Source organism: Callospermophilus lateralis, chromosome 11, assembly GCF_048772815.1.
Source record: "Callospermophilus lateralis isolate mCalLat2 chromosome 11, mCalLat2.hap1, whole genome shotgun sequence".
In the NCBI taxonomy this organism is placed as follows: Eukaryota; Metazoa; Chordata; class Mammalia; order Rodentia; family Sciuridae; genus Callospermophilus; species Callospermophilus lateralis.
This window is the reverse complement of record NC_135315.1, coordinates 89,854,756-89,880,216: the sequence shown is the minus strand read 5'-3', so window position 1 is coordinate 89,880,216 and position 25,461 is coordinate 89,854,756. Positions and strand designations below refer to the sequence as shown.

The following is a 25,461-nucleotide window of genomic DNA, read 5'->3' as shown; positions in this document are numbered from 1 at the left end:
TTACCATCAAATGGCCAATTCCTATTTTAATTTCTCTAAATTGTCCCTAAAATGTCTCATTGCTGTCTTTTTCAAACCAGGAACCAACCTAAGACCTCACACTTCATGTGGTTACTATGGCCCAGAATTTTCCTGTAGTCTAAAAACCATAAAAGACCACACACTTTCTCTTTGCAATCAGACCCCTTACTTCATATTTACTCTGCAGCCACTCATGATGAACCAACTTCTCCCCATCACAGGCCATCAAAACTACTGCCTCTGAGATTGTGGTCTATAAGATCCCAAATCCAGTGGCCTCTTCACCAACATTCCCTTTGAATATTCTTCATCAACTGACACTAGAAGCCATCCCTCCTTGAAACACAGTCGCCTTTCCCTGACTGTTCTTTACCTCTCCCCTTTGTTTTTCCTCCTTTATTTGCCTCTCCTTTAAATGCTTATATGTCTGTATCATTTAGTTTTCTGCCCTTATAGCTTGAAACTTTTTTCCTACTTCTTACTCTAATGGCTTCCACCACAATTAAAGTAGAATTTAATTCTAATATATTGACTTTGATCACAGCTTTGAATACCAGATTCTTAAAACAACTATAGAGTTTACATTTCCCAAACTGATCCAATGAGTTTCTTCCTTATTATTAGTTAAGGTATCATTTTATTATATAACAGAGAAATCAGCATTAGCATGAACAATATAGAATTATTTTCTCTTTAATTACAGCTGGCAATGGATCAAACTGACCATGATCTGAAACTCTGGGTCATATTGAACCTTTCCTCCCTTAAGTTGATTTTATTAGGTATTTTATTACAGTGATGGAAAGCTGGATAACACTAGTATTGAGATAAAGCAGAGTTCTGCTACCCTAAATTGGTAAATATCTAACAGATGAGGTGGAGGCTCTGCTCATTAGATTACAGCCATGTAAGGGGAAGATTACAACATGAATGGAAAGATCTGGGTAAGGGGATGATTACAACATGAATGGAAAGATCTGGGTAAGGGGATGATTACAACATGAATGGAAAGATCTGGGTTCACTTAGCCTTGCTTGAAAGCAAAATCAACTGCTCCATCTTTGTGCATAATAACGTTTTGTGAACACAGCACTTAGAAGTTAAATGAACACATTTATGTCACTATTCTCATCAAATTATGAGTTTGTTCAGAAGGTAAACCTGACACCACTATTTCATTCAATGACAAAAGAAAAAATAAAATAAATGTCATTTTGACACTCACTTCTAAAGCTGAAACGAGTATAGGGAGAAAAACATCAAATTTTAAGTGAATATATTTCAGTGCAAAAAATATTAATAAACAAATGTTTATTTAATTAAAGTACAAAATAAAGAAAAACTTACATGTTAGTAAAATCTATGCAGAAAGATTATGTTTTGGAAGTGATAAAGGAAAGAAAATTATTTACTTTCCACCAGAAAAAAAAGTAATTAGAAATAATGGGTATGTTAAGAAAATTAAGGTTTTAGGGTATAATGTTTTAAAATACACAAACTGATTTGACTTTATTAATGTTCATTGTGATAACATGAAATACAATAAAAATGATTGTCTTAAGAGATAGATAGATTGATTGATTGATAGATGAAAGAAAAATATTTAGAACTCAGAGTTCTTTTACTCATAGGTAAAATTAATACACTCTCAAATTCAAGCCAAAAGGTTAACTGGCTTAATATTTATATCAGCTGATTGTGACTATTAGTTGTCAACTGTTAGTATCTAGTTTCTTCATAAAAAATATGATCTCATTTACTCATTTGGAAACAACACTCATTTAGTGAAAATTTTCTCATTTAACAAAAAAGAAAGTGATTCTGCAAAGGCTTAGCTATTTTCTATGTTTCACGTGGTCAATGGGGAAATCAAAAATAGGACTGCAGCCTGTTTGGAGGAGATAACAAAAGTTAAAAGATATTTGTGAACTCATGAATCTATAAAAGGGTAGGTTCTGTACATGCCTAATTAGAACACTGAGTGCTTAAATACTTCTCCACTAAATCCTACTACAAATGCCTTCTTTTACCATAGCATGGCACTTCCATTAAGACTGATGTTTATTATTATTCCAAAATGAAAAACAAGAGTCATTCCCTTGAATTGAAGAAAATATATTATACTTTTTACAAATATGATATCTGTATCATCTGCTTATAACAGCTTTAGGAAGTTCTTTATTTGTCCTTCTGCCATTTTGAACAGTTTGGTTGATTTCCCCTCTATCCACCCCCAAAATTTATAGGCAAAATTCCTTACCCTGGTACTTAGCATAAAAAGAAAGATATTTCCATTTTCAGGGCAAAGGAACTCAGTGCCCTACAGGATTCTGACAAGAGCCTCTCAGTGGGTCTTTCTTCAAGAAAGGTCTTGACTGTAATTGAGTCTGTGTGCATATCTCATTCATATTATTTGTCTGCCACTGAGATGGAGGCACAGCTGAGTAAATAATTTCAGATTATTTGGGTATCCAAGTTTATGGCAGAAGATCCAAAGGAAATTGTTTTATTGCTACTTTGTTGTAATAGGGAAGGTGGCCCAGGGAAGGATATGAATCCATAATAGGCAGAACACATGAGTGCCATGGATTTTGCTCTCAACTTTTGAAAGTATTTGGCAACAACATCCTATTTGACAACAACATCCGTGTGCACATCTGTAATGATCTGATGGCTCTGAGTCCCTTAGTAAACACTCACACACATTTGTGCTATAAAAAAAATTGGGGGCAGCATGCTGGAAGTTAAGAGTAATTCTGGATGCTTTACCATATTACTCTCATGGGGAATTGTATTTCTGGTTTCAAAATTGTCCTAACAGACCAGAATGAACCTCATGGTGGATTCAATTCAACATAAGAAAGTCACAACCTATTCAGTTACTCTAAGGAAGTCTAAAAGTCTCATTTTCAATGTAAGGTGCCAACCCTTCACTGCAACTATCCCAGGGGAACCATCCTCCAAACTTCTCTGTTCAGTTCCTCCACAATTGGCCGTCAGCATGCAGTAGGAAAGAAAATTAGCTATCTATGGCAGAAATATCTGAATAATCTAGAATACCCATAATCTATGCACATGGTGAGTTGTATGTCCTCTGCTTAGGTGTAATATTTGTGTTGCCTAAACTCTTTTAAGTCTGCCTGTGTTACTGACTGAAACGCTGAGCCAGGCCAATCCTAAGCAAAAAGTCACCTAAATTACAACCTCTGACCCATTTTCTCTTTGTTCTACAATCAGAATTCTTTATTCCACCAGGCCCTCCACTAGGGGAAGACAAGTACTTTTGTGTGATCTAATTATTAAGCAGGGCCATCTCTTCCATTTTATCATCATTAGTCAGGAAGGTCAGTTCCTAAGCTCTGTTGGTCATGACTTCTTTGGAAATCACAGTCTGGGTACCATATTCAGGAAAAATCACATATATGCACAATTGTCCATGACATTTTAACCCTTCATGAATCCCAGAAGACCATGTATGGATAGCCCAGCAGAGGAATCCCTGGAAATGGGTAAATCCCTAAGTATATCTGAAATCAGACCTCTCAGGTTCAAATTCCAGTTTTGTCCTTTACTGTGAAACCTTCTGCAAATCAATTAAAATTCTTTGAGACAGTGTTCTCACTAATAATATGGTAATCATAATTTCTATGGTAGACACCTTTCTCAATTCTATCAATAAATAATGTTTTGTATATCAAAATTTTGTAAATATATTTCCTTATGTATGTTAAAATATGTGTTTTCATAAGAAACTTTGTTTTTTATTTCTTTTTTTCTAAAACCTGTTAAATATTACTTTAATGCGTTCATGTGTTCTAAAGTTCTCCTCATCTGGCTAGGCTCCTTAAGTCTGGCTTTCAGTCTTTCTTAGAAACCCCTACCTCCAAACTGTCATAAATATATATTTTCAAAAATAGAAATACACCTATGTTGATATTTTTGTATATGTAAATGCATAAAATTTGCATATGTGACTATGATATATTCATTATTGTCCCTGACTTTGTTTTTTTGACAAAATGATGTTCCTAACAATAATGTAATGTTGATTTAAAGAATGTTATATCATTGCCCCCCTGTAAATATTTAGCCAAGATAGAACATTAGGAGTGTATACAATGTAAACAATATTTGCTCATAAGGGAAGAAAGGAAGGAAGGAAGGAAGGAAGGAAGGAAGGAAGGAAGGAAGGAATAAAAAGAAGAAAGTACTAGGGTTCTATTATCCCCTTCAGTAGAATTCTTCCCATGGCCTGAAAACCCCCTACTAGACTCCACTTCTTGAAGGTTTCACTGCCCCTTAATAACACCTCCCTGGCAACCACACATTTAAGCCATGGGCTTTGGGGACTCTTAATATCCAACCTAGAGCACCACATAATAAATTACCCCCAAATTCATCAACTTATAATGTCATAAAATTTGTCATCTCACAAGAATGATTTAGAAGCAGCTTAGGTGTGTGGCTGTAGCAAGCTCTTTCAAAGTCAGCTGTTAGGTATGGGTCTGGGCTCATTCACCTGTAGGCCGATTTGGTTGATATTTCTATTTGCAAGATGACTCACTCTCACAAATGCCATATTGTCTGGGCTGTTAGCAGGAGGTCTTAGTCCCTTGCTATGGAAGAGTTCCACAGGGCTGTTTCAGTATTCTCACAATGTCAGCTCCAGTTTTGCCAGAACTAATGAACCAAGAGAGAAAGGCAGAAACCATCATCTTTCATGGCCTAGTCTCAGAAGCTACACTGACATTTCTGCAATACAGTATCAATTACAGAGTCACCTGACTTGCCTGAGGGAGAGGACAACTGCACAGGATTTGACTACCTGGAGGCCATGCTAATGTAAGCCATCTTGGAAGCTGGCTAGCAGAAATACAACACAACTTGAAACCACAAAGATGCTCAGTGTGTGTGTGTGTGTTGGGGGATGGAGGATAGAAGAGTTTCCTTAGACTCAGAGAGACCTACATTCAAGATATAAGTCTACTAATTAATAGGCAACACAATTAAACTCTCTGAACTTCAGTACTCTCACTTTTAAAACAAGGATTACAATATTACTGTGCCAGCTGTGTTTATTACTATCAACTTGTTCCACAGTTCTTGTTTTACTTACAATAAGGTGTGTCCATATGGCTAGAGATCTGGCCCATAGGCTGAGGGAGTGTGATATGTGTGATTTCCAGGCTGAGACCATGCAAACCCATGCACCATTCCCCTGAACAACAAACAAGGAGCTTGCATTCTCAGCATTCCCCTGAACAACAAACAAGGAGCTTGCATTCTCAGCATTGTTACCAGAGTGTTATAGGACTTCCCTTGACCTCCACCACCAAGTAACCACAGGGAGGAATTGCCTTGGAAAATTAGTGGGCACTGAATAAACTTGGTATGTGCAAGAAATAAACTTTTATGTTATTAGGCCATGGAAATTTGGGGGTCTGTTTGTTAATACAGTATGCCCTCACTTAGTCTAACTCTCATATGGAAAAAATATATATTTGTTTTGAGAATTAAAATGAAAAGTCTATGTAACATTACTAACACAGGTCCTAACACTTGATAAATCATGACAAGCAGTTATAAGTTTCTGATGATGTCCACTCTAAGCTCATTTCCTCATTAGCAAGAAAAATTAGAATGATACTTAGTTAACAGAATTGCTTTCAATAATAAAGGAAATAAAATACAGGAAAACTTTTAGCACATAGTAAAGAGTTGATAAATACATTTTTCCTTTCTCTCTCCCATATTGTTAGTATGAGTGGTTCAGAGGGTTATTTTCCTCCTTTCCACTCAAAGCTCAGTGTCACTGGAAAGCTAACAGGGCTTTGTGATAGTTTCAGAAAAATTTAAAAAAAAAACTTTTTCTACTTAAGACAACACACAGCTGCATGTCAAGTATGATAATAGTTTCATTAAAAAATTACCAGTTATGACAATAATTCAATGACTTCATTTCAGGATTACTCTAAATTAGTCATTATGTTCTTACATGTAAAGAAAAGGCAGCACATATTTCTAATGGAGGCCCTTAAATGCCACCTTATTTCACCAGGTATTTTATCCCACAAACAGAGCTATGAAAGATGTGAAGGCCCACCTCATCTCTTAATTTAATAATATGAAAATCTGAACAGTAATTGGATCCTCTATAAGAATATGAAAGAGACAATAAGGAGAATTTTATTCGATAAGGGAATCCAGCTGTTTGAGCAACAGCAGTCATCACAGTTTCATGGGGCATGCTCCAGAGAGAATTCATCACCAATGCATTATGAGCTTTCAATGAACAGACTACTACAACGTGTCTGTTCACTCACTGAAGAACTAGTCATGTGTGTCTTTTAAAGCCGGCCATTGCCCAGGTCACACAGCCTATGCTATCATGCTGGTGTCAAGCAGATACAGCCTTTCAGCCACAGAAGGCTCCTGATAATGAGTTCTTCTGTTGATGTGTTTCATTAGAAGGCTCCCAGCAATAGCCAGCAAGGCCACTGCAGCATAGAAAAAGTAGAACAGCATGCATTTTCCTGCACTCTCTCTTCAACATTACTGAGAAAATAAATAGCCTAGATCCATTCTGCTTTCCCCTCACTGTATCCACAGATAAAGAGGAACGAGAGGCATGTACCGCCAACAGCACAGGTGCAGCATCTCCAAATAATCGCCATCAGACAGACAAGCTCTGCTCTCAATGTGTTGGCTGTGCAGTGGAATCAATGTGTGAGTGGTGCTAAGTCATGGTGACAAAGTCTCCTGCTGCATACCTTATCCAATGGCATATTGCAATGTCACACTCTCTCCCTACTTTGTGGCCATGTGGCTCTTCACCTGTTCAAGGTTAAGCATTTCTACCTTAGAGGCTGGATGTGTTTGAAGACCTCACTCAGGAACTCATCAACTGGTGTGCCTACATTAACGCACCCATGCAAAACTGTGCTCACAACTGAACAGTATTTTAGTCAGCATTAAATGTCATAAAAGAAAGAGAAGCCATGCAGAAAAAATGAAGTGTAAATACATAACTCATATAGTAACAAATAGTACACTAATTGTCTCATATATAAAGTAACACCCTTCTTGGCACATAAAAATCCTTCTGTTAACATCCCTGCTTGTTAATTCTTTGTCTGTTTTTATGATTCAGGCATTGAGCTACAAAACTATAACCATGGATTCAAGGTCCACAATTAGATTTGTCTCAGACTTCTCTAATATTGAATTCTTTAACTGTAAACTAAAAGAACAGTTCTCTTGACATAACAATAATACAAAAAAACTTTAAGCAATTATATTTTAAAGTAAATGATAACAATCACAAGGCAGAATTTATTTAAAAATGTTTGATTTGTTAATACCATTATACATCAAAACCCTGGGTGATTTTTCTTAACTCATTAGGATGAGAAATAGATTTGTCACTCTGTATCCTGTACTATTCCTACAATAGCTATTAGATTTATCAAAACAATAAAGTACAGATATAAAAATTGTGATGACTTGGGTTATAAATGTACCCAAACACTCATGGGTAGAAGTCATGGTCCCTGACTGCTAGTGTTATTGTGAGGTGGTGAAAATATTAGCAGATGGGACCTATTGGAAGAAAGTTAAGTCTTGGGGATATGCCCTTGAAGGGTATATTGGGAATCTAGCTGCTTCTAGTCTCTCCTCCCAATGGCTATAAGGTTTATAGCTTTGCTCCATCACGTGTTCCCTGCCATGATGTTCTGCTTCCTTACTAGCTCAAAAACAATGAGGACAGCTTACCATGGCCTAAAACCTCTGAAACTGTGAACCAAATTAAACCTTTCCTTATTTTATGTTGTTTATCTGAGGTATTTTGTCACAGCAATGCAAGCTAACTCATGAGCATTGTAAGTCAAGAGAGGGTCCCTACCTCTAGTGAACTTAAAGTCTTGGGGAAATAATACACATGAACACACACACACACACACACACACACACACACACACACCAAAAAAATCCCTATTTTTTATATTCAAACTTTCTGCTTCATATGAGAAGGAAAATGAAAATGAAAATGCATTTAAATTCTGTTACTTCTAACTTTCAAATGTCTCCCACACAAGACCACTCTTTTGTTAGTCAGCTAGTCTAATACTCTTATCATCATGTGCTCCATAAAGGTCTCCAACAATGTCCAGTCAACTGCCTGTCCATATTTTAGGTATATTCCTAAAACTAGGTATATTCTTAGTGCTTACACTTAAAACTTCAGTCTTACATAAAACCCAATTGAGTTGATGATACAATAAAATTAAAACTCATAACCTGATACAAAATTTTCTTTAGGTGTTCTTCTTATCTGTATTTTAATATAATCACTGATTTCAAACACTATATTGTTTCCAGAGTGCCCATCCACTTGTCATCTGCTTAACTATTTCCAAGTCAAACCAGTTTCCTTCACAGGATGCACTGCTGGAATGAAAGTGTTTGGGATTTGCTTTGATTTGGTTTTCATTCTCTCTCTCCTCCTGAAAAGGCCTGACCTATCTTCTTGTCCAGCTAATTTCTATTCATCCTACAAAACACAGTTTGAATGCTACCTCTTCAGTGAAGCTTCCTTCAGGCTACTTTTTCTGTATTTAGAAACAATTAATTTTATTGTTACAACTTTTGTCACATTGCATTATAGTGCATTATATTATATTCTTCCTCCAGTGTAGAATATAAGGTCCACATGGAAAGAAATTCTGGATCATTATTTTTATATTAACAGCACCAAGCATAATTTTTGGCACATGGAGGATGCTTAGTTAGTGTTAATAAATGAATAACAAAGAAGTGTATTCAGAGTTAGAAAGAAGAATTCAATGTGTTATGCAATGTTCAGAAACTGCTACATTAATATATGTGTAAAATATATGTAAATGAAATGTTTGCACATAGCATGTTTAATTGTAATACTGAAGTCAGGAATAATCACACTTGAACCCTTTTTTAACTTCAGACTTTCTTAAAATAGAATACACTTACGTTATCTTATATTCTCTTTAACATACTCTAATAATGTAAGGAAGACCATTATGTTCAGGATTCACTGAAATTATAGAGAGCAGAGAAACAGGAAGACGTGTTTTATCAGGAGATTTACTGTCTAAATGTGTTTATTAGTATTAATTTGCAACAGTTAAATATTTCAACAAATAAAGACATTTTAGTGCTATAATTTGAACTTTTATCATATTTAAGCAGTATTTTATTCAAAAGTGGTATGAGTTTAGGATAAAATCTGCCTAATATGTAACCCAAAATATTAGCATGGAGGTAGGATTGTCAGACTTGGAAAAAATAAAATAAGAAATAGGTAGAATTTTGAGTTAAATTCAAATTTTAGGTAAATTGTTAATAACTTTTGGTATAACTACATCACATGCAATATTGGGGCCATACTCATGCCCCGTAATAGCTATTTATCTGAAATTCCATTTTAAATGGTTTTTCTATTTTATCTGGCTACTTCACATGTAGCATACAAGATGACTAGCAATAAAGACAGGAAGGAGTTAGCTGACCTAAGTTACTTTTCAGGACTGGATTTCCTGGTACCCCAGAGGAAATCCAGGGGCCTCAACTATCCTAGATGCTCCACAGCCTTAAAAGACCCTTCCCTGCTCATGTGAGTTCAAATTCTCAATTGGGAAAAGTATAATCTGAGGTCATATCTGAGAATTTTTTTTGTAAAGGAGATAAAAGATGATGTTCTCAACAGCAGTAACCTCAGAATTTTGTCTTCCTACTCTTTAAAAGTATCTTCATGTAGAATTATCATAAATATGCCCAGTAATGCTAGTCCTATGCTAATAGAGAATTTAAGTTTCTGAGCACTTCCTGTAATCCAGGAGTTATCGTGAGATTTTATAAGCATTATTGCTACCAATCCTCATAACACCCTTAAAAGATACATGTCATTATCCTCACATTACAAATACAGAGACTGAGATTTACATAAATTAAAATTTTGGTCAAGGTTGCATGAAACATGATTTTCCTACATGTAGTTTAAAAGAACAAAGAGAATACTGCTATTATTTAAACTTGTTCTTCTCCTGGATCTGATTACATACTGAAGAAATTAAAATAGAATAATTCAATCAATAAAATTAGTAAATGTCTACTGAGCCATGTACTACTCTCAAAATACTCCTCCCATACTGAGGATTTAGCCAGAGCCTTGGATATTTTTTTGGGCCTTTCAGTGTAATAGACACATGGGGTGTAAAACTAAAGTAAAGGAAGTATGTTTGAAGTCCAAGTGCAAGATGTTTCGTTCAAAATATTTGTCCCGTGGTAATGAAGAAGAATGCAGGAGGAAGTATTCTTTTTATCAGTTTAAAAGTACATACAGTATGTATTTTATTTAAGAATAATAGACTAAGTTTGTAAGTTGTAAAAGATCATTTGTGTGTGTGTGTGTGTGTGTGTGTGTGTGTGTGTGTGTGTGTGACAATAGCAGATGTTTCAGGTTATCTAGCTTCATTCAATATTTATTGAAATAAATTTTGCTATGTAAAACCAAACCAATCCCTTCTAGAGATTTATCCATATAGGACTAAACTGAAAGGTTTTTAAGTCATTCAAGATATACTGGAAATTAATGCAATTTTTAAATATTACAATAACTTGAAGCATCCCCGAGAATACATGTTGCTAATGAATTACACTAATTCCATAGTTCAATAATATTTCAAATACTAAAGAATGTTGAGTAATTAACATACATTTGCTAAATTCTACTTCAGACAACTAAAATTTTGTTTGGTTAATTTAAGCAACATAACTTAGAGAGGCTGAGTAATGTAGCAGAACCCAAGTTAAAGGAAGACTTTGGCTAAATGAGCCAAAACATCTGATCAGTTATTTCTGCTGCTGATACCCAAATGGAGCTTGGAATGCTGAATGACAAAATAGATCATTCATGCTGATAAAAGAGTAATATGCCTGCTGCTACAGCTATGCCCCACAAATGAAATCTATATTTGTGGTGACTTGGTTAATCATCACTACTAGAAGCGAGATTGATCTAGGTTCAAGTGATAAATCAGAGCCAGTATTAAATTGTTTTTGTGTTCCTTGTTTCCTAGTTCTAGCACAGTGTACAAATCAGAGATGTGATCAAATAGAGCCAGCCTAGAGTGTAACACAAATAATAAAATGTGTTAGCTGAAGGTATGAGACTTCAGACCCATTAATATCTAGAAAGTTAACTCTTTGACTTTTATAATTATTTTAATGATAATTATGCAAAAGAGTAGGCAAGGCTTTTTAAAGGAAAATCAAATTAATTCTATTGTATAATACCCACCTTCTAATTGAAGTAAAACAAATACTTTATGTTCAGACAATAAGACTACATATATGGGAGGATTAATGTTTAAATATTAACCTTAGTTTCTTTTTTTATTTACATATGTCAGCAGAATAAATTACAATTTTTATTACACATGTAGAGCACAATTTTCATATCTCTAGTTGTATACAAAGTATATTCACACCAATTTGAATCTTCATACATGTACTTTGGATAATAATGATCATCACATTCCACCATCACTTATAACCCCATGGTCCCTCCCTTTCTCTCCCACCCCTCTGCCCTATGTAGAGTTTATCTATTCATCCCATGCTCCCTCTCCATATCCCAGTATGAATCAGCTGCCATATATCAAAGAAAACATTTGGAATTTGGTTTGGAGCGATTGGCTAACTTCAGTTTTAATAATTTCAGTAATGAGAAAAATTCACCTGAGTTTCTTCCGTACAAGCTACACAATTCTCAAACTTTAAGGGAAGCCCACCCTCATATAGCAATAAAATGTCAATCTGCCTTTATTCAAAATCCTTCTACTTAAAAAGATCAAGAGCAGATTAAAAACTATACAGATAAAGCAAAAAATCATAACCAAAAAAAAGGATGTGCTGATATATCTTTTATTTATGTATTTATTTTTAAATTCAAGCCTGGTCAAAATAGGAAAAAAAGAAGAGAATGTATTAATTCAGAATTTTCAGTATCTGAAGTCTATTTCTTACACTGTTATCCCTATATTAAGACATAATTCAGTTGATTCTACTATCAGTAAAAATGCCTGGCTGGTCAAATTAATTCATTAAATAGTCCCATAACTGTTTGGGATTTTTCCCTCTAGCTCACCCCCATCTATTCTCCTGTTCTTTCCTAAGGATTCAGTTTCCAGCCATATGCTAGATGTACCACAATGCCACTGGACAGCCCAAGGCGCTCTGCCCAGCAGTGTGTACTACTGCCTAGTCTGTAACTCTCTTTTAGGAGATATTTCTCACACCCACAGCCACTCTGGGGGGGGCAAAAATACTATAAAATTCTAAATAAATAACTGATATTCAAAAAGTACAATGTAACTTCAGATGAAATTTAATGTAATCTAAAGTCTTATATCTCTAGCTGAAACACTTATTGTTAAATATTCAATAGGAAATCAATTATTTAATTAGATGACTGATAATTTGAATCCAACCATCTTCAATTTCAATCTTCTCTGAACTGTATTTTCTGAGTATATTGTGATTGCATGTTTTCTGATGGTATTTCCATGAAAAAAGGAAAATTATTATTATTATTATTATTATTATTATTATTATTATTATTATTATATAATCATCATCATCCATTGTCACTCCTGAGCAATAAGTACCCATCACAAGCCCAGTGGTGCCAGCTGTGAAAAACAGCCCCAGATACCTGAGGCCTGGTGAGGAAAGTGTGTGCATTGGGTATAATCTCCCCTCACTCAAGGCAGAATGCTCATTTATGAAACAGCCTACTTCCCATGAAGACTTTGAAAGAGGCAAGTTCAAGGTAGACTTAAAATACCTAGGTTACTATTTTTCCCTAAATAAAAGAAATGAATGATAGAGCCAAAGCACTCATAGAAGAAAAAAGGGTTACAATTTGCATGAGTAATAAAAAATTGGCAGACAGTATTCAGATATGAGAGAATCACCAACAGCACCACAAAGACAGAAGTAGGCAGGGAGAGAGTTGTGAAAGGAAATAAAAAGTCCAACTGCAAATTGAAGAGTTCAAAGCAGTAAATGAGATCTTTTTAAAGCTGAAAAAGTAAAGGAGTGGGAAATCTCTTAGCAGAACAATGATATAAAAAGGTTGCTTAAAAGTGTGCTTCCTTCATTTATAACTAGGGTAAAAACATCAGAGAAAGATCCATGGAGTTTACCTCAAAGCTTCTCAGGTAATTATTGCTAGGTGTGAGCAATTAATGAAAATCATAAAAATAATGTAAAATACACATATTATAAAAACCTAGAAAATGCTTTTAAATATTCATTTAGGAATGTATACACGAGTAATACTCAGCTCTACAATATGTGTAAGAAAAGCACAGATACTAATTTTCTTGGCCGGTATTTGACAATGTTCTTTTTTTTTAAAGAGAGAATGAGACAGGGAGATAGAGAGAGAGAATTTTAATATTTATTTTTTAGTTATCGGTGGACACAACATCTTTGTTTGTATGTGGTGCTGAGGATCGAACCCGGGCCGCACGCATGCCAGGTGAGCGCACTACCGCTTGAGTCACATCCCCAGCCCTTGACAATGTTTTTTAGAAAGTCGAGAGCAATATAAGGAAAACTGCTTGCAATCTGTCCCACTGGGACCAAGTAAAATTTTTAAAAAAGTTCTAAAACAAATATTAGGTTCTAAAGGTTAACAAAAGTTAAAAAAGAAAAATGTTCAGACCTATAAAGTACATAATGAAGTTCAGGGGGAGAACAAGGTCGGTTCTAAGTCTCCACATATGTCTGCCTGCAACCTTTACTTGAAAACTTTCTTTAAAAACACAAGGATTTTTAGGGCTATGAAAGCACTCTGCTGATATTTTCATAGTGCTTATATTATCATTAAAGACCCATAGTACAGACCCGTAGTACACATAGCACCAAGAATGAACTCCAGTGTAAATTATGGACCTTGGGTGATAATGAAGTGTTGATGGAGGTTCACCAGTTATGACAAACAGACCACTCTGGTGGGGTTCTTGATAATGGAGGAGACTGTGCATGTGTTGGGGAAATATCTTCACTATCCTCTCAATCTTGCAGTGAACTCAAAACTTCTTTTTCAAACTAAATTCTTTAAAGATGAAAAATGAATTTAGTAACCCTATAGCACTGGCTTCAGGTGTCTTTATCTGCTGTCTTTATCAGTTTCAAAAAAAAAGAAAAAAATTAATTTAAAATATTATTTTAATATTATAAAAGCTATGAATTTTAGAATGTGTCACTCACCAGAGAAGAAACTAACATTGTTTATGACAAGGAAACAGGGTAGAAAGAACTAATTAATAAATATCTGCAAGGTATGACGTTAGGTATGCTATGTATATGTCAACATCTTTAATACAAACATATCAAGAGGTATATCCTCTCTTGGCACCAAAAACAAAACAAATGAAAACAACCTGGAAGTACAGACAAACTACAACTAGGATTTTAATCTTTAACTCTAAATTTTTGTATATATACTTCTTTCTTTATCAGTTTAAGAAAAAGGAATAAAAATTGATTTAAAAATATAGAACTGTTTAACTGTAAATATCAAAGGAAGACAAAGTGACAGAGGCATTTAGTAACCTTCAGGCAGGATTATTCAAGACTGGCCCATCTAGATCAAAAAGAGTGGAGATGTTTGGGTCAGTCCAAAGAAAACAAAGATGCAAGCATCTGGAAAGAAGTTGAACCAAAAGACCCTCTGTAATATAGAGGAGGACATAAAATATTGAGATTTTTTACTTGTTCTGGAGGACATTTTCTGTGAAAGGGAAATATTTAAGCAAATTGAAACTCATACTTTTAAATCAATAATTTTCCAATATTATCAAAATCCCTATCAAAAAAATGAGTTGTACTTAGAACTAAACCCTTAAGTTTAGATTAGAGACATCTGAATTAATAAAAATGTCATCGTTATTTTCATAGAATCAAATTTTAACATTCAACACAGTCAATTAGATGTCAAGAAGTATGCCTGAATAAATAAACAGCATAGAGATATCTCTGCTAGATTTGATTTACCTATATACCTACCTAATATGGATTCACACACACACACACACACACACACACACACACACACACACCTGTATATACATAAACAAAGAATTATATGATCAAGCATCTGCAGTGCTTCCAGATGTTAAATGTGTGTATGGATTAAGGCAAAAATAAAAAACAACATGTTCAGTACATAGATGTCTGCCCATTCAGCTACCACTTGTTCACAATGCTATCCAGTTATAAGGTTTGGAAGCTAGTTTGTGTACTTGTATAAAAAGTAAACAAGACAGAACATCAAAAGAAATGTCATCTAGCATAATGATACTCAACTGTGACAATTAATTGAAAAAAATTTTCATGTCATAAAAGAAAAAATTCATCTCAGATCGAAAAACTATTGTATTCTGTAAAAAAATAAAACAAAGATCTTCCCAAGTTTTCACTACAAAGTCAGGTAGGCCTCGATCAGCCTTATTCACACCTGAGATTCATTCTCTGTTTTAGTATCTCCCTATTGATGATTTCAGAAGGAGAACAGTAGAACTATCTGAATTTAATACTTTGGCTCAAGCACAGGTAAATGTCTCGTGTTAATTCCCCAGAGCACAGTCAAGGCAAGGCCACAATATTTAAATAAAAGGCAACAAAATATTTGTATATAAACAAAGGAAATCAACATAGAATAGAATAAAACTGGATAATCTAGCATATAGTTTCTTTGCTTTCAACTTAAAGTTCAGCACATAGATGTCTCCCCATTCATCTCCCACCTTGCATAAAATGCCCAATTATATTTAGGTATGATGTTAACTCCTACTTTCAGGGCTCAAGTCAAGGTCTGCATCATTTCTCAGATGATAAGCCCTAAGTATGTCCTCCTGTTTTAGGAGAGGTTCCACCTATTTTAAACTCAGAACTAGAATCTCCTGGAAAACAGAATCATTTTTCTTTTAACAAAACACAGCACACTGCAGCAGAAGTACTGGTTTTACTAAAACTTCAGATGACATTCACATGAAGGAATGTCTGAATTTTACATGAGATATTAAATAAGTGAATTAGAATAAATTTAAATAAAAGAAGTATAATCTACACAATGAATCCTGACCTTCATCCCATTATTTTTAAAACTAAGCAGACAAATTAAATATAAATATAGTGTTATATTGTCATTATTCTAATGAAATGGCCAAGTATGGAAAATAAACATAGAAGAGTCAAAATAATTTTGAACCAAAGCTATAGATATAAAAATTATTTATTCTGAGTTAATGATCTACAAATACTCTGTTCACTGTGGTCTCAGGGTTTGTGTTCTCTCAAAATTCATTTTAAAAATCATGCCCACTGAAATATACTAAGAAGTTGGGTCTTTAAGAAATAATCAGGCCATAAGGACTCTGCCCCCAAGAATGGGATTAGTGCCTTCCTAAAAGAGGCTTGAAGGAGTGTGTTCTTCCCTTTCACCATGTGAGAAACAGCAAGAAGGCACCATCTCTCAATCAGAGAACAAGGCATCACTAAACAATGAATCCTGGGGCATTTTGATCTAGAACTTTTCAGCCTCAAGAATCATGAGAAATAAATTTCTATTGTTTATAATTACCTAGTCTAAGGTGCTTTTTATAGCACCCTGAATGGACTTACCCATGTTCTATCTTAATTTCTTGAAAGTTATTATGCACTGCACAAGAATGTTAAATTTTAATATGGTCTTATAAACTAAGCTACAGTAAAAGTAGGCATGCATTAGTACCGAAAAATTTCATAGTATCCCAGTTTAGTTTTATGTAATATAAACTAATTTGTTTGAAATGCCAAGACATTGTTAAATCATTGTTCCATAAAACACATTAAAATGGCAAGAAGGTCTTCTGTTTAATATTCATTCAGAAGATTTCTATGTGTCATAAAATTTTTTAATGTTCCTTGAAAGAATGTCTACTTGTAAAAGATAAATTGGATAAATCCATGCTTCACACCATATACAAAAAAATTGACTCAAAATGGATCATAGACTAAGTGTAAGGGCCAAATCGCTCAGAACAAAACTTAGTATGAAATCTTTTTGAACTTAAGAAATGGTTTCTTAGATATACTTAAGTTAAGAAAAAAGTATAAATTGGACTTCAATAAATTTAAAACTTTGTGCTTTAAATTATATCACTAATAAAATGAAAAGTTAATAAACAGAATAGAAGCAAATAGTTTAAAAATCATAAATTTGGTGAGACTTGTATACAAAATATATAAAGAATCTTATAATTAAAAAATAAAGGGATAAATACCTCAATTAAAAATGTTCAAAGTATTTGAATAAATATGTTTCAAAAGAACATACCAAAAAAGGTCAATTCAAACTTGAAAAATTCTCCATATCATCAGTCATGAGAGAAATGCAAATCAAAACCACAATGGTACCACACTAGTTCATATCTACTATAGTGATTATTCAAAAAGACAGGCAATAGCAAGTGTTGGAAAAGAATATGGAGAAATTAGAACTTTATGCATTTCTAGAAGATATGTAATATGATTCAATTCTTTTAGAAAACAGCTTAGTGATACCTCAAATTGTTAAAAATAAAAATAAAATCAGATCCAGCAATTCCAGTTGTACAGCCAAAAAAACTAAAATATATATCAACATTCAAAAGTTTATATACAAATGTTCATGGTAGCATCATCTATAATGGAATTAATGGAAACAAATCAAGTGTCTATCAACTGAAAAATGGATAAATACAATATGATATACCCATATAGTGTAATACTGTTTTATATTAAAACATAGTAAAACATCAATCATACTTCAAGATGTATGAACCTTGAAAACATTATGCTAAGTAAAAGAACCCACATATTGTATGATTTAATTTATATGATGTATCCAGAAGAAACAAATCCATATAGACAGAAACTACATTAATTGTTGCCAGGGTATGGGGAAGGGGAAATGGAAAGTGACAGCTGATATGTGTAGGGTTTCTTATTAAGCTAATAAATAAAATTTTTTAAAAATTAAATGATGGTGATGGTTACACAACTATGCACCCTTCAGCACTAGAATAACAAAAGTGAAAGATCACACTATGATATCATTGCTCCCTACAAAATTAATCAGAAAAAAATAGTTAAATGATACCATCACAGAAACACATCATCCCTTTTGTTTGTTTTATTAAAGCATCACTTCTAATCAAATTTGAGATCAGCCTCCAAAGTGATCACAAGGTGATGAATTTTAGGAATGTCTTGGAATTGGGCCTCTTATCTTCTCCTTCCTGATAAATGAGGTGCCAACAAAACAAAACAAAACCAAAAACAAAAAAAAAATAACCAAAAAGAAATGAGCACAACATAAAAGCAGGGTTTTTCACCCTTTGTTCCATAAAACTGGTTAATAAAGAATTTTGAAATAGCCATAGCAATCCTTAAGAGATAATAATGTAAAAGAAAATAGCAACTATTGTCAAATATTCAGTAAGTAAGAATCAATGACACAAGTTATCTTTAAAGTCCTGAAATGACTATCCAGAGACAAGAGACAACAGAAGTTTTTCATAATGCTTTTCATTTCTTCCAGTCAGTTTTAAATTGCTTAAGCACTATTGACCACCTATTTTTATTTCATGTCTTATTTTCAGATTTTCATTAATACTAGCTGCTAGTATCTAAGAAAAGTCACAGCAACAGACAATACTAAAAAATATAGTAGAAACTACAGTGTGATTTAAATATGCCACATGCCTGGAGAGTCCAACTCTTACTTCTGAGTTATTTCTGTAAGCTGTTTATTTATAGGGAGTTTAAAGTGTTGCTTATATTGTATTAACCTCTAAATACCCATAACAAAATGCTAACTAGTGAACAATATAGGAATAGACATACTTAAAAGTGTCTTGTTCAGTTATTACATCCCATGCTGCAGAGCTCTACTTCTGAATTTTAAATAATAATAATTTCAACAAAAGTTGCATGAAAACCAAGATATTGACTGGCTTAAATATTAAATATTGTTTTTATTTCAAAATCATAAACTTAAGACAAAAAATATTAATTATTTTTCTGCAGACATACTTCTGAGCTTTTCATTTCTGATTTCACATAATCATTAATATGAACCCTTCCTGAGCTCGTGGGGTATGGAGCCAGGAGAGCGATGTGGCTGTGGGCGTGGACCTGAGCAATGTAGGGCCTGCTGCCTCTGGCAGGCCTAGTAGCTCTGGTCACACTGCGCGGCTGGGCTGCTGTGGGCTAGGAATTTTCTACACCATGCACAGGAGCCACAGGACCGGTGTCTTCCCCACCTAAGCAAAAAAATACAGATGTCCAGGAGTCACAGGTGAAAGTCAGCAAGAATCTCAGACAGCCCTTGGATGACCATGAAGAAGAGGTCTCAGAGCTGAGAATGACTTATGTGTGAAAGAATCTAGAGCTAGACCCTGTCCTTAGCAAGGATACATTTTCTTTTATATGGGAGACTCTGTAGTTGTCTACACTGATGACTGCTGCTCCAGTAATGGGCAAAGGAGGGCATGAGCAGCAATTGGTGTCTACTGGGGTCCAGGCCCCCCTTTAAAAATAGGCATTAGACTCCCTGGATGACAGAAAAACAAAAGAGCAGAAATCCATGCAGCCTACAAAGCCATGGAACAAGAAAGGCTCATAACATCAGTAAATTGGCTCTATATATGGACAGTATGTTCACTATAAATGGAATTACTAACTGGGTCCAAGGCTGGAAGAAGAACAGGTGGAATAGGAGTACAAGGAAGAAGGTGATCAACAAAGAGGACTTTGTGCAGCTGGAGGAGCTCACCCATAGCAGGGATATTCAGTAGATGCATGTTCCTGGGATTTGTGGGCAATGAAGAGGCGGATCAGCTGGCCAGAGAAGGGGCTTGATAGTCTCAAGACTGAGTGGAGTCCCTTGGGTGCTCTGAAGAAGACAAGCGTTGGCTTTTGTTGCTGTCATTTCCTGGGTAGGTATCAAGACCTTGCAGCAGGAGTGGCTGCTGGAGGCAGAGCTGAGCAAGGAGGCACTGTGTCCTATGACGTCTTGGTAAAAAGCACTCCAGGAAGTGTAAGGAAGTGGATGTCTTTGATTTCTGGTGATTCTGAGATCCACTGCTTACTGGGCTTAGTATATTTTCATATGTTTTATTGCAGTTTGGTCCAAAGTGCTTGGGCATTGTTTTTATAAGAAATCAATAAAATATTGGTTAAAAGATGCAGGCAGGAAATCAAGAATTATGGAAGAGTTGGTTGACCTTCTGATTTTCAAGGTGGAGTCACCTGCCCTTGTAGCCACTCTGGGCATGTGGCTCACAGGAAGAACTTCAGGTGCCTGATGCTGTGTACACAGAAGACCGTAGCTATGGAAGAATGGCCTCAACTCTTTCAAAATGTGTGTGTGTGTAAAGGCAGTAGACAGTTGCACTATACCGAAAGACTGAATGCTATAGTGTTAAAGGATCTGAAGGTTGTGTATTAACATGTTTTTGAATAAAAAAGTGAAATATATGCCACTTGCACAGAAAGGTTACACTTTGGAATCCTGTGCACTCTGTCATTTGAATACATACTTACTTTCTCACTGTCTCTGATGCTCACTAACTTGGATTTCTGAGAGCCTCAGGAAAGGAAGTCAGGGTCATTTAGCTCTAGCCTATGTAAAACCTTATTGTTTTCCTTTTTTCTAGCTTTACTTTATTTATTTATATGTGGTGCTGAGGGTCGAACCCACTGAAATGACAGAATTTAGGTTTAGGCTGTCAATATGCTTCCACCTACTGCAACCACCACCTAAAATGAACCCCTTCTCCCTTTTATGTGAATTGTACTTGGGGTCCTATAAATATTGGTTCTAGAAACTGTAATCTCTAATAAGGAATCCAGCTCTAAATCAAAGAAATTTCAAATAATGATTATAAGATATTGCTAGTTACATTATTGTAAAGTTTGAATAGTCATTAATAATTTTTTAATGTTTTGGTGTAAATTATTGACACATAATAATGAGCTTCATTTTGACATATTCACAAATGCACACAACAATTTTCTCCATTTCAATCATTAGTACTTCCTCCCTGATTCCCCCTGATTCCCTTCCTCTACTGGTCTTTAATAATTAATTTTTTCTTGTTTTAATAAAAGATATCTTCCTTAAAATATTGTTTTATAAATTTTATGGCATTAAAATATCCAGAGCACAGTTACTAACCCCCTAAAACACAAATCAAATTAGAAGAGAGTAGAAAAAAACAAAATTCATTTTCAAAATTTGTGTTGTTAGCAAACTGTTTTTTATGGTATGACTACCCTAAACAGTGATCATCATGGGCTGCTAAAATATGTGACACTACTGGGACAGGATTAGCACCTTAGAGCTGCTACAGACAAAAAAAAATGTGTACACAGTTAGTGAAAAATTCCTTGAGTTCAAAGAGGCTGTGACCTTATTTCCCTTCCCCATCGTGTCATGACACTACTTCACATCATCTTACAAGGAAATAAATTTTTGCCTACAAGTACTACCCAGTGATGTAATACTACCCCTTGAAGAGACTATCAAAATCCAGAGCTAGAAAAGTGGACTCAAATTATATAAGAGAATAGATAACCTAAGTTCACCTACCTATCCACTGTACCTAACTATCAAGGACATAGACGCAGTCACTCATTTAATTTCCTGTTTCACATTCTCAATAAATCATTTGTGACTTCAAAGAGTAGATTGAGGTCACATTCTCATGAGGCTTCATAAAGGTGACTCCAGTGTCCCTCAGGCACACTTTTTACTTCACATATCCTTAAGTTAAAAGAAGCATGATCCTTCATGGCCCACAACTTCTTGGGATGGGTCTTCAGTTTATCTATTCTTGATTGGTGAGTGATTTTCCTTCTGCTCATAGTACACACCTGGAACCATCTTTCCAATCAAGTCCAGGTTCTCACCTTTAAGTGATAGAAGGACATTTTCTTTGATTGCTTTCTAATCACACAAATCACTCCTTCCTCCGGGTTATACCCCTCCCCACACTCAGTTGCATCCATTACACATTCTGTCCATGATCTTGCAATTCTCAATCATCTTATTTTCCTTTTCAGACATATTCTCTAATTCACTAATTTTAATACCTCCAGTCTAACTCCTCCACCAGGCCTTTTAGACCTCCAACTTTAATTCCATTAATCTTCAAAAACATCATTCCATTAACTTTCCCATGAACCCCCAATCACTATATCCATAAATAAGGCTGGCCTCTGACTTTCACACAAATAACATTTTCCCCTTGCCAAGAACATGCTTATCTTTCCTGCCAATAAAAACATGCCTTCAGGAGTCACATCAGGTCACACTTTTATAAATGATTTCCCTTTCTTCCCATTTCATCCTAGATAAGCATTCTGTCAGAACTCCATCTCATACCTATTACTCTCTGTATGTTTAGTTAAAGAACTTATGGGTCAAAGACTAAATACTCACATTTTAAATCTTTCTCAGTAACTAAATGTAAAATTTGAGTGGTTATAGGTTTATCATAGAGAAATACATATTTTAGTCATTAAGTGCAGGTAGATTTATCACATAAGATTTCATATTGTCCATCTTCTCAAAACCTCACAATCATTTTTAAGTTAATTTCCACCTAAAGCATTTCTCTAGACAAAGAGCATTATTGTAACAATAAGAATAGCCTGGAACTACTGAGACATACAGAAAGGAAATAAAGAGTTTACTTGCAGAATTAGATTTAAATGACAACTTACCTTTGGTATTTAGGTATAGAGTCTATCTCCAGAGTAGAGGACACATTTGTTTCCTGAACAGAATAATAAACATACTCTCTCTCTGAAGGGTAAAAATTAGGCTGCTTTGCTAGTAGCCCCTTAAGAGTAGGGAGTTTTCTAAACTCCAAATTTCTCACTTATGACACAAATCCACTGTATACAAATATCTACAGAGTCACTCAGCACTGTCTGAATTATGGATCTCATAACAGGGGAACTGATGACAACTTGAAGCTCATACTGTTATGCCCTGAGTCATAAGTATTTTTTCCTCCGATCCAGGAGATTCCTGTCTTTCACCAGCATCTATGTTAACTGTGGCAACCTCTGTAAACTGTGACCCTTGGTAGTTCCTGACAACTTCTGGATGTTCACTAAAAGTTAGTCTTTTTAATTAGGAGATTCCAGTTTACAAAATAAAACAGAAGCTCCCACATCAATTCTATATATCTATCACACAATAACATGAACATCAAAAATAATAACTCAAAAGTTCAAGGACTTCATTATCTAATGAAGCCAAGCCAAGCTAACACAAGAGAAATCAGAGCAGTGGTTGCCTTTTAGAGAGGATGTGGGTAAAAAATAAATTCAGAGTTTCCTGGGATGTGGGAAAATTTTTTTTAATGTTCACAAGTGTCCTGGTTACAATGATGCCCACAATTGTCAAAATACATCAAGCTGTAAAGTTCATAACTATCTATTTCAATATATGTAAATCATATCTTCATAAGAAAGTGTTAAAATTCTAAACATATAAACACTGAACATGCTGCATCTCCTTTTAGTTTCAGATAAAAATGATTCACAGAAACAAATTATGGATCACTTTCACATAATGCTGTGGAATATATTCTGGAGTAAGATCCCTTGTACATATACCCTGATCCTTCAATTACTGGCTGGAGGGTCTCAAGAAACTTCCTTAACCTTTTCACATTTGGGCTTCATAAGCTTTAACAGAAATATAAAAGAAATTCCTACCTGTGGTTTGAGGGCTAAATCAGGTAAGTAAGTAGAGTGCCTAGCACATAGAAAACATTCTCTAAAAATTAATTATGATTATTACTTACTTAGAGCATAGGTATAATTATATATGCTTCAAAACAATTAGAACACTTTTGTTAATGCAAAAGAGCAATATTCTTTTAAAAATCTAGAAAGTTAAATGTGCACTCATGCACCAGTTATCTATCTGGCACATGTTCTCTGCCTCATCATATGATGCCCTCCACCATGTTACAATGTAGCAAGAAGCCCCTCACCAGATACCAAGTAAATGCCAGCACCATGTTCTTGGACTTACCAGCTTTCAGAACAAGGAACTAAATCAACCTTTAGTCATTATTAATTACCTGGTCTCAGATATTGTTATAGCAACAGAAAACAGACTATGATACATTACATAAAATCTGTTACTGCATCTGTAATATATTTCTCATATTTAATATAATTCCACAAAAATATTTCCTATATCATTATACCTGTATACATGTATAAAAGCTTCACATGGAATCTCATAAAATTGTGTAATTTATATGTTTTTATGTATCTGATAAATAAAGAAATATTTTAAAGTATTATCTCTATTTCATATCTGTTATTATATGTCTAAGATATAAGAAATTTATTTCCTTAATTGCCATTAGTGGGATAATATTTTTAATGTAACAGAAAAAATAATTAAGTTAATAAAAAATATAAATTCCCAGAAAACAAATAATTTAAGAGCATGGAGAATATTCAAGCATACTGGGTTCATAATTTTAATCTGCCTCAAAAAAAAGTTGAAGCAGAATAATAGTGACTACTGAGGGTTTAATTTCTTTGCTTAACAATTACAACACCTGTTGCACAATAGTAATATAACTTAAGAAAATGAGTTGCAGATTTTAAGTGACTGTTTCAAAAAATATTACAATTAAGGGGTATTGTTTTTATTTTAGTATTTAATCCCTCTTTTTTCAACTTTCTTATGTATTAGAGTACAAAAACAGTACACCATTTGCTACACACAGGAAGTGAAAAGAATAGAGACAAAAATCCCTCTCATCTATGCTAAGAGAGTATTACCAAAAAGGTTACACATGCTTCAGTGAGCCACTCTGTGCAGAGGGATGTTGGGGCGGGGAGGTGGGGGGATTTTAATTACAACTACATTCATTTATACCTAAAAGTAATGCATACACTCACATATGTAAATTCAATGAAGTTCACACTTCCTTTTCTTCTTGCCAGTTCTAAATAGTTAATCTGAGAACTTAGCTTGTAATGCACTGCTTGACTCCTCAAAAAGAAGAAACTATTTTGTACAAAAAAACCTACTATTGAGAAAAGAATTGTAAAGAATCACTAAAAATAATTGTGAGTTATCTTTATTGTAAATCATTTTCTCCATTCCTAAGAATTTTCAGATTTGAAGTCAAGACAAATGAATTCTTTATCCAGGGAAACTCTCCTAAAACTGATGACTTGATTTTTAACCTATAAATGTGTCAAAGTTTCTCACTTGCCATTAAGTTTCCTCAGTTCCTCAGTACAAAGTCAGGAGAGGATTTA

At 34.5% G+C, this 25,461-nt stretch overlaps 1 pseudogene; it reads left to right on the top strand.

Annotated features, from left to right (window-relative positions):
* LOC143410667 (ribonuclease H1 pseudogene) overlaps positions 1-20,013 on the top strand; it is a 49,019-nt pseudogene extending 29,006 nt beyond the window's left edge.
* The last annotated feature ends 5,448 nt before the right edge of the window (positions 20,014-25,461 follow it).